The sequence below is a fragment of the Ceratotherium simum genome, chromosome 13 (assembly GCF_057802395.1).
Source record: "Ceratotherium simum simum isolate JZ-2026a chromosome 13, ASM5780239v1, whole genome shotgun sequence".
NCBI classification, from domain to species: Eukaryota; Metazoa; Chordata; class Mammalia; order Perissodactyla; family Rhinocerotidae; genus Ceratotherium; species Ceratotherium simum.
In genome coordinates, this window is record NC_141912.1 from 25,566,765 (window position 1) to 25,576,058 (window position 9,294).

Sequence of the window (9,294 nt, forward strand, 5' to 3'; positions counted from 1 at the left end):
TTTCTATATATGCTTAAACAGCATCTGTTAAAATCCAACATGCGTTCATGAATAAAAGCTCTCAGAACACTAAGGATAGAAGGAATTTCTCCAATTTTACCAAGGACATGTACAATAAAACTCTACTACCACCACATTAAATGAGGAAATATTAAATGCCTTTCCACTAATATTAGAAAATAGTCAGGGTTTTCTTCTCATGCCACTCTATTCCACATTATACTGGAGGTTTTAGACAAAATAATGAATTAGAAAGTGTAGCAATGGATGTAAAGTTTATAAAAGGGGAAAAAAATTCTTTATTCCAAGATGACATAATTTAATTCTTGGAAAATACTAGGGAATCTACAAAAAATATACACAAAAGTCAATTGATTTATATATACTAGCAAAGACACTTGGAAAATGAAATTTAAAAAAATATATCTCTGTAAAATAATATAAAAAGCCACAAAATACATAAGGATAATTTTTTTAAAAATGTACACACCATCACTGATAGAATTTTAAAAGGCCATACATAAATACAGAGATATGCCATGTCCCTGTATTGAATAAATGATGTTATCATAATGTCGGTTCTCTCCATATTGATCCAATGCAATTCCAATGAAAATCCTATACGACTCTCTTGACAAATATTGAGAAGCTGATTCTAAGATTTGCATGGATGGAAGCACAATGCTGAAGGAACTACATTATTTGATTTAAAGAATCACTATAAATCAAGAGAGTGGCATCAAAAGAAAAACAAACAAATCAATGTTACAGACAGAGAGCCCAGAAATTGATCCAATGTATATGGCATCAAGGCAATTTAAGTGTGTGGTAGGCAGAATTCTAAAATGGTCACCAAGATTCCTGGCCCTGGGTTACAAACACCTTCTCCCTTATTCAATCAGTTGAGTCAATCAGACACTAATCTGATTATATATGGAATAACTCCCAGTTGTTCAATCAGATACTAATCTAGGTGTTGCTGTCAAGGAATTTCAATGTAATTAAAGTTACAAATGCATTGATTTTGAGATATATAGGAAAATTTTCCAGGTAGGCCTGACCGAATCACATGAGCCCTTTAAGACCAGAGACCTTAACCTAGGGTCCTAGAAGAGAAAGTCAGAGATTTAAAGCAAGGTAAGGATTTGACATACCACTGTTGGCTGGAAGATGGAGTGGGCCTTTTGGTAAGGGCTGTGGGTTGCCTTGAGGATCTAAGAGCAGCCATTTACTGACAGTCAGCAAGGAAACATGGACTCAAGTCTTATAACCACAAAAAACTGAATTATGCCAACAACAAGAGTGAGGCTTGAAGTGGATTTTTTCCACAGGACCTCCAGATGAGAACTTGGCCCCTCTCATACCTTGATTTCAGCCTTGAGACTAGAAGCAGAGAACTTAGCCACTCCATACTGGACTTCTGACCTTCAGAACTGTGGGATAAGAAATGCGTGTTGTTTTAAGCCACTAGGTTTGTGGAAATTAGCTATGTGGCAATAGAAAAGTATAGCAAATAATTCTTTGTCTTTTCTACAAATGGTGCCTGAAGAAAATTCCCAATTACTCTCCATTTTATCTGTCAGGAGGATTCAAGGAATTTTCCCACGACAAAGTCATTGAGACTTGCATGGATGATATACCATGAGCATGTTTGAGAAGCTCTGTAGTGGTTCATGTCAGCAGGCCAAGGATGATGGGAGAGATACTGCTCCTGGAAAGAACTCTGGTTTCAATCAGGGATGATGAGATTGTGGAGTGACAGTGGAGAAAGGGGGCAGCACTTATCCACTGGAGGACATATGGTTGCCATTTCTGTAATAGGCATAATATCTGCAGTAATAATTATAATGTATTGATACAGAGGGTCATTTAGCTGTGGCTAATTACTCATGGTGACTTTAGTATTAAACATAACAAAACCCTAGGGTTTTACTTAAACTCTATAATTGGAAAAACTCTGGGTCTGGTGAACAGAAACTTTATTTGGGTCACCAAGTTGGAGAGTCATGGCCTCTTACCTGGTTCCTAGACATAGACTAATCAAAAAGTTGGAACCCCTTTAAAGAAGACCCCAGCTCCTCTTTAAGAATGACTTTACAATACTGCCACAAATATATGCAGTAAATCTTCCTCCTAGTCTTCCTATAGCATTTACTGGAATTTTTTGTTTTCCCTAATGATTAGCACAGATCATTATAAGCAATCACCTTTCATTTAACAGAAACCACAATACACTTCCACAATTTCCTGCTATCAACTCTGATGCTGTCTGTCATAATCTAGTCCTCAAGAATGTTGAATGCATTCCAACAGCAATTTACACTAGTTTTCTAATTTGTAATCATAACGCAGGTTAGACCTGGTAAACAAAAATTAGCAAATATCTAATATGCCTTGTAAGTCATATGCATGCTAGACTGTGGGAAATAAAATGTTCAAAATTGCAGTGGCATGCATATTGAAATGTGGTATTATTTTTTAAATTCAAAACACTTGCTATTATGAGGTTTCTTTTCTAGTGTTAAGGAGTGCAAAGTATAGCAACTTGTCTTTAATTTTTCTGAGGATTTACCTAGTTTCTTCAGACAAACTAGGTAAATCTAGACCCCTAGAAATATCAATCCCTTTGCCTAACCACTTTACCGACAGTATTGTGTGATGCCCGGGACATCATAACAATTTGTAGCTGATATAGGCTGTTGAGCAAGTTGCTCTACAGCTGGTCTTTACTACAAGCAGATCCAATGGTGCTTAAAGAGTCTGTGTTAAACAAAGATGCCCTATAAAACATCTGTCAATTCTCAGGAAAAGAATATTTCAAAATGCTCCTTACTCTTTACTGGACTTTGTAGAGACTTAATGCTGCACAATGGGACACCAAGGATGACCATATGACCTGAGCTCCCTTTATCTGTTGGGTATCATACAACACACAATCCATAAAATTGGGCCTGTGAAGTAGAGTCTATAATCCATGGAATTATCTCCCACTGTCATTTCTGGTCATCAGAGAACAGACACCAGAGAGCCTTCAAAGGATGCTGGTGTCTTATCACGAGAGAATTTCTCAAAGCACTGGTTCAGAGAGAGTTTTTGGACTCTGCCAGGGCACATAGTTGGGGATAGGTAGCAGAGTCGTATACATGATAAATACACTTCAACAGTCCAATTTCCTTGATCTTTTCATTATCTTCCTCTATAGTATGCTAAAGAAGTTCTAGTATTTCAACATTCTTTAATATAGGGTACTGTTGGGTCTAGGTCTCGGTTAACCTACTGAGAAAAATATAATACCATTCCATGTGCTTCAGCTATACACCAAATGCAAACTTTCTGCTTAGTGATTCCCATATCAGTAATTTTGGCATGATCAAATATTACAGTCCTGGTTCTATTATGGTCTAACACCATTAGGATCTGATGTGTGATACACAGAATAATGGTCCCCCATGCTCTGATATCTGGAACCTGTAAATATGTTACCATTTACGGCAAAAGAGACTTTTAATATATGGGCAAGGTTATAAACATTGAGATGCAGAGATTATCCGGGTGGGCTTAATCATAATCATCTCTTAATCTCTTAAAAGCTGAGAACATTTCCCAACTACAGACAGAGATGTGAGGGACTCAACCTGCCATTTCTAACATTGAAGATGGAGGAAGTGGGCAAAGAATCAAAGAATGTGGGCAGCCTATAGAAACTGGGAATGGGCCTCAGCTGACAGTCAGCAAGGAAACAGGGACTTAAGATCTACAAAGACAATGAATGAATTCTGCCAACAACCTGAGTGAGCAAGGAAATGAATTCTCCCCCAGTGCTTCTAGAAAGCAATGCAGCTCTGCTGATGCTTGACTTTAACCTACTAAAACCCAAGTTGGACTTCTGATCTATAGAGCTATAAGATAATGTTTGTGTTGTTTTAAGCTGTTAAATTCATGATAGTTTATTATGGTAGCAAAAGAAAAGGTGTACGGTTGCCATTTCCCAGATTTTGGCCAACATGAATTGGCAAAATTGGGCCATTACTTTCATGTGCATGATACTTTCTGAGAAATTAGAATTTTTAGAACTTTTTTCATCCCTCTGTAACTTGCCAGAAGATAAGTCTATTTGTGCACTTGGAAAACTGAGAGATGAAGAGGCATGTTGCAGAAAGATCTACTTTGCCTTGGAAGAAAACTACCTCAAGGGAGATCGTTAAAGGTTTTTCAAGAAAGGAGATGTGAACCTTTTAAAATACGATGCAGAGGTCAGCTTTGACTGGCAGGAAAGGCTCTGCAGAATTTTAGAGTTTAAGAGTCTCAGATGTCTTGGAATCAGTCCTGATGTTTCACCTCAATTTTCAGGTTCCCATTCTTTTCTGATCAATATCCGAATTTTGACTTAAAAGAACATGCAAGGCTCTTTGTGAATTCAATTTTTATTTAAATGGAGCCACCCACAGGTAGACTTTGTGTTCAGTTTTCAAAATCTCAACCTGAAAGAAATAAAGAGCTACAGAAGATAAGGGATTCTTTCAGAGTGACAAGAAAATCTTCCTAGTTCCTTCCCTGGGTCTTGAAATGAGAACTGAATGCTCTGACCTCATCATTTTCCTTCTCAAAGTTCTTTTTTTTTTTTTTTTTCTAATTTTTTGTTTATTGCAGTAACAATGGTTATAACATTGTATAAATTTCAGGTGTACATCATTATACTTCTATTTCTGCGTAGATTACATCATGTTCACCACCCAAATACTAACTACAACCCATCACCACACACAAGTGCCTAATTATCCCTTTTGCCCTCCTCCCTTCCCCGTTCCCCTCTGGTAACCACCAATCCAACCTCTGTCTCTATGTGTTTGTTTATTGTTGTTATTATCTACTACTTAATGAAGGAAATCATATGGTATTTGACCTGCTCCCTCTGACTTATTTCACTTTGCATAATACCTTCAATGTCCATCCATGTTGTCACAAATGGCTGGATTTCATCGTTTCTTATGGCTGAGTAGTATTCCATTGTGTATATATACCACATCTTCTTTATCCATTCGTCCCTTGATGGGCACTTAGGTTGCTTCCAAGTCTTGGCTATTGTGAATAACGCTGCAATGAACACAGGGGTGCATGTATCTTTACACATTGGTGTTTTCAAGTTCTTTGGATAAATACCCAGCAGTGGAATAGCTGGATCATAAGGTAGTTCTATCCTTGATTTTTTGAGGAATCTCCATACTGTTTTCCATAGTGGCTGCACCAGTTTGCACTCCCACCAGGAGTGTATGAGAGCTCACCTCTTTTTCTACAAGTGCTTTGCCCTTTATCCCAGCAAATATAAAATAAAAATGATTTCATCTCTAGCCTGCAGTACAATGAGAATAATATGTGTGTACACTTCCTGTGTGTGTATGTGTGGGTATGGTTGTCTGAGAAAAGAGTGTTTAGATGATCATGTATTTTTGGAAAAGTGCAATAACATCAAGAGTTATACCCTCACATGGGTGATAATGCATATTTTCATACAACATTCCTCTGTTTCCTCTTCATTTTCTCTCTTGTGTATGTGAATATTTAAAAAAGATATTTTTAAAGAGTTTGAAAAATACACATAGGTATTTATATAATTTTAAAACAAAGATGTAAACTGTTCCTACGTTATTTTATTTTAAAGGATTTTTAAGTTATTTTAAATCAGCAAAATTCTGTCAAAAATGACAGGAAGAAAATTCACCAAAATGTTATTAATGGGTTTTCATATTATCTGTTCAGTTATGAGTACTTTTGTCTTTTGTTTCTATTCATTCATTCATTCATTCATTCACTTTGCATTTGACTAAACTTAGGAACAAGCATGCATTGATTTTACATTGAGAAATATAACTGAAATTTTAAAAGTTAATATGAAAGATAGTTCTCAACGGGGAAATTGGTAACAATCTGCTAGGAAAGAACATGGGTTGTTTTCAGGATATTTAAAAATTTCAAGTGGCTCAATTTTTCAAGAGTAAGCTTCATGTTTTTCCGTGTACTAGGGAAGTAGCCTCCCCCTTGTTCTTGGAGTGACTTTCCAAAAAGTCATATGGGTTTATTGTCTCTATATTTAAACAGTTTTGATGATACTGAGACAGAAAATAAAAAAGAAGATGAGAAAAGACTTCTCCTTATATAACACTTAAGAACAAACAGGAAAAAAAACTCACTCAAGTCATCAGAACTATAATGAAGCTAGTGGGAAAATTGAATAATAAATATTCAATCCTTAGAACAACACCATAAGGCAGGTATGATTATTATTTCAACTTTATAGAAGAAGAAACAGAGATACAGTCAGTTTAATAAATTATCTAAATTCATAATAGATGACAGAATCAGGATTTGAACCCAGGCAGTCAGCTTCCAGATCCATGATGTTAATTCCTACTCTTACATATGATTTTACATATTTAAAGGCTCATTCCCAGCACCTCCTAATGGAGCAAGCATTATTGGAGCAGCACCAAAACAGTACCAAATGGGACCAAAAACGTTTGCAGTCACACTCAAGGAAGCTTAGTCCCCCTTTCAGCCATCATCCCACATGTGGATTATCTTCGAGTTTTCATTCTCACTCACGAGTTCTCATACTTCCTGACTCGGTTCCCTCCAAGGCTCAAGTAGTGCTTCCTAAAAAGTTCTTTACCACCATTCTTTGCTGCCTTAATTAATTTTTATTTTTGGTCCCTTTTTTCAAATCCTAAGTTTTATTTCACTCACTCAAGTAGAAAGTTGTGAATCTTGGTTCTGGGTTAGTTTGTATCTGGCACATGAGGTGCATTTATACCTTTTGAACTCCACGAGTACATGTGTTTGCTACAGCCTCCTTAAGCAATTGTCATGAGCTCAATTTTGAAATTCATGATCCTAGATTCAGAGGTAAGATCTCTCTGGGGAGTCGCTTGTCCACGGAAAATAAAAATTAGAATTGTACTAGCTAACATACATTTAACAGCAATAATTAGGATGCTGTTGAAACACAAGGTAGTGCACCAAATGTGGTTGCCTTGTGTGGAAAGGCTTGAGTGAGATTTTTCTTCTTTTTAATTTTTGTACTTTTCAAAAATTTCATGGACACGATGTGTTTTATGATTCCATGTAGATTACTGTAACATGAAGAATGTTACTGAAGTGAGAAACATTGTCTCTATTTGGGAAATCTCTGGTGTAAAATTAACAGTGAGTGATTAAATGGCCCACCTCTTCTCCAGGCTTCCAGGGTAGGTGAAAACCAGGCTCATGTTTCCATCGGTTCACAGTTTCTAAGTTAAAAAATGTTGTTGTTTTTTTTTTGTGAGGAAGATCAGCCCTGAGCTAACATCTGTGCTAATCCTCCTCTTTTTGCTGAGGAAGACCAGCTCTGAGCTAACATCTATTGCCAATCCTCCTCCTTTTTTTCTCTTTTTCTCCCCAAAGCCCCAGTAGATGGTTGTATGTCATAGTTGCACATCTTTCTAGTTGCTGTATGTGGGACGCGGCCTCAGCATGGCCGGAGAAGTGGTGCGTTGGTGCGCGCCGGGATCCAAACCGGGCTGCAAGTAGCGGAGCGCGTGCACTTAACCTCTAAGCGACGGGGTCAGCCCTAAAAAATGTTTTAAATGAACTCAATTCTGTCTATGACTTTGGAAATTGGATTCCTCTCCAAAACTATATATATGCTATAAGGCTTTAAAAAAAACTAGAGAGGCAATGACCATATAGAGCTCTTTTATTCTTTAGAATAGTGTCACTGATATTAATTATATGGGAATACAGTAGGTTATTTAGATGTCATTTTGATTAGAGTGGGTTTTGTTTTAATTTTTTTAGAAGAAAAACCTACTATAAGTTATGAATGTATCTTTAAGTCATTATGCTAATAATTTTATTCAAAAGAACTCTAAACTTTGCTAGGTCATAAAAATATTTTTAAATGTTGTATACTGTCTAATAATACTCCAGTGGTATTGACCCGGTTTACACATTCCTACCAATAGGTTAAAATGCCCATTTCCCTATCCCATAACAACACTGAATAGAATGTCTTTTTTCATATTTTTGACAATTTGGCAATCGACAAGGTGTTTTAAATTGCACTTCTTAAAAAATGGGGAGATAAATATGTATTTTTATATGTTCACATGGACTTTATTGTTCTGTGGAGATTGCCTATTCATAAGTGCTGCATAGTTTCTTTTGGGAGGTTTATCTTTTTATTGATTGAAGGACCTCCTGTCATATAATTGATTTTTCACCTTTATTATATATTTACAGATATTTCTCCTAATTAGTTATTTGTCATCCAGTCTTGTTTATGGATCCTTTGACTCTACAGAAATTCTAAAAGGTCACAGAGTCAAATCTGACAATTTATAATGGCTTATGGGTTTGGGAGAGTGCATAGGTTATCTCTCTTTGCAACACATTCATAATATTATCAATTTATTTCTTTTTAGAAATAAAACTTTAGAGTTTTATTTTATATTTAAGCTAATTATTTTATTCATTTATACTTATATTTAATATATAATACATTAATATATATAATAAGTATATATAATATATTTACTACATGGTGTGATATATGGATCTAACTTTTTCTTCCAAAAGACAGTGATTTGCCTCAAAGCCATTAATCCAAGATTTCTCTATAGCTTGTTGTTTTTTTGAAATATATTTGACAAAATTATAGAATGCTTCATGAATTTGCATGTCATCTTTGCACAGGGGTCATGCTAGTCTTCTCCATGTTGTTCCAATTTTAGTATATGAGCTTCCAAGCAAGCACAAAGATTTCTCTAAATCATGCCGTATTTCGTCTATTAAACGCCATTTATTTTTATATTTTTCTGAGTTGTGTACTCTATTCTCTTAACCTATTGTAATTATATTTTTACCAAAGTTGTACTTGAAAGTATTCAAAAGCACAAGTAGTTCCAAAAGCTTTGTTTCTGATCTTAGGAGGAAACATTCGGTCTTTCGCATTAAGCATCATGTTGGCTGTTAGAAGTTTTGTGGGTGCTCTTTATCCAATTGAGTAAGTTCACCTCGATTACTAGCTTGCTGAGGTTTTTTTTTTTTTTCTGTTCATGAATGAGTGTTGAATTTTGTCAAAATATTTTTTATACATCAGTTGATATAATCATGTGATTTTTTCTTTAGCTTGTTATGTGGTGGATATAATTGATTACTTTTTTTATTGAATATATTCTACTTGGTCGTAGTCTACAATTCTCTTTTTTTATTTTGGGTTTGATTTGCTAATAAATTGTTAATGTTTGAATCTATGTTCAC

The 9,294-nt window shown here is 35.5% G+C and overlaps 1 non-coding gene across 1 annotated transcript; it reads right to left on the bottom strand.

Moving 5' to 3' along the window:
• Nucleotides 1–8,682: 8,682 nt before the first annotated feature.
• On the bottom strand, nt 8,683–8,788 carry LOC147915442 (U6 spliceosomal RNA). Its single transcript, XR_015554182.1, has one exon. It is a non-coding gene; the product is annotated as a U6 spliceosomal RNA (small nuclear RNA).
• Nucleotides 8,789–9,294: the final 506 nt, after the last annotated feature.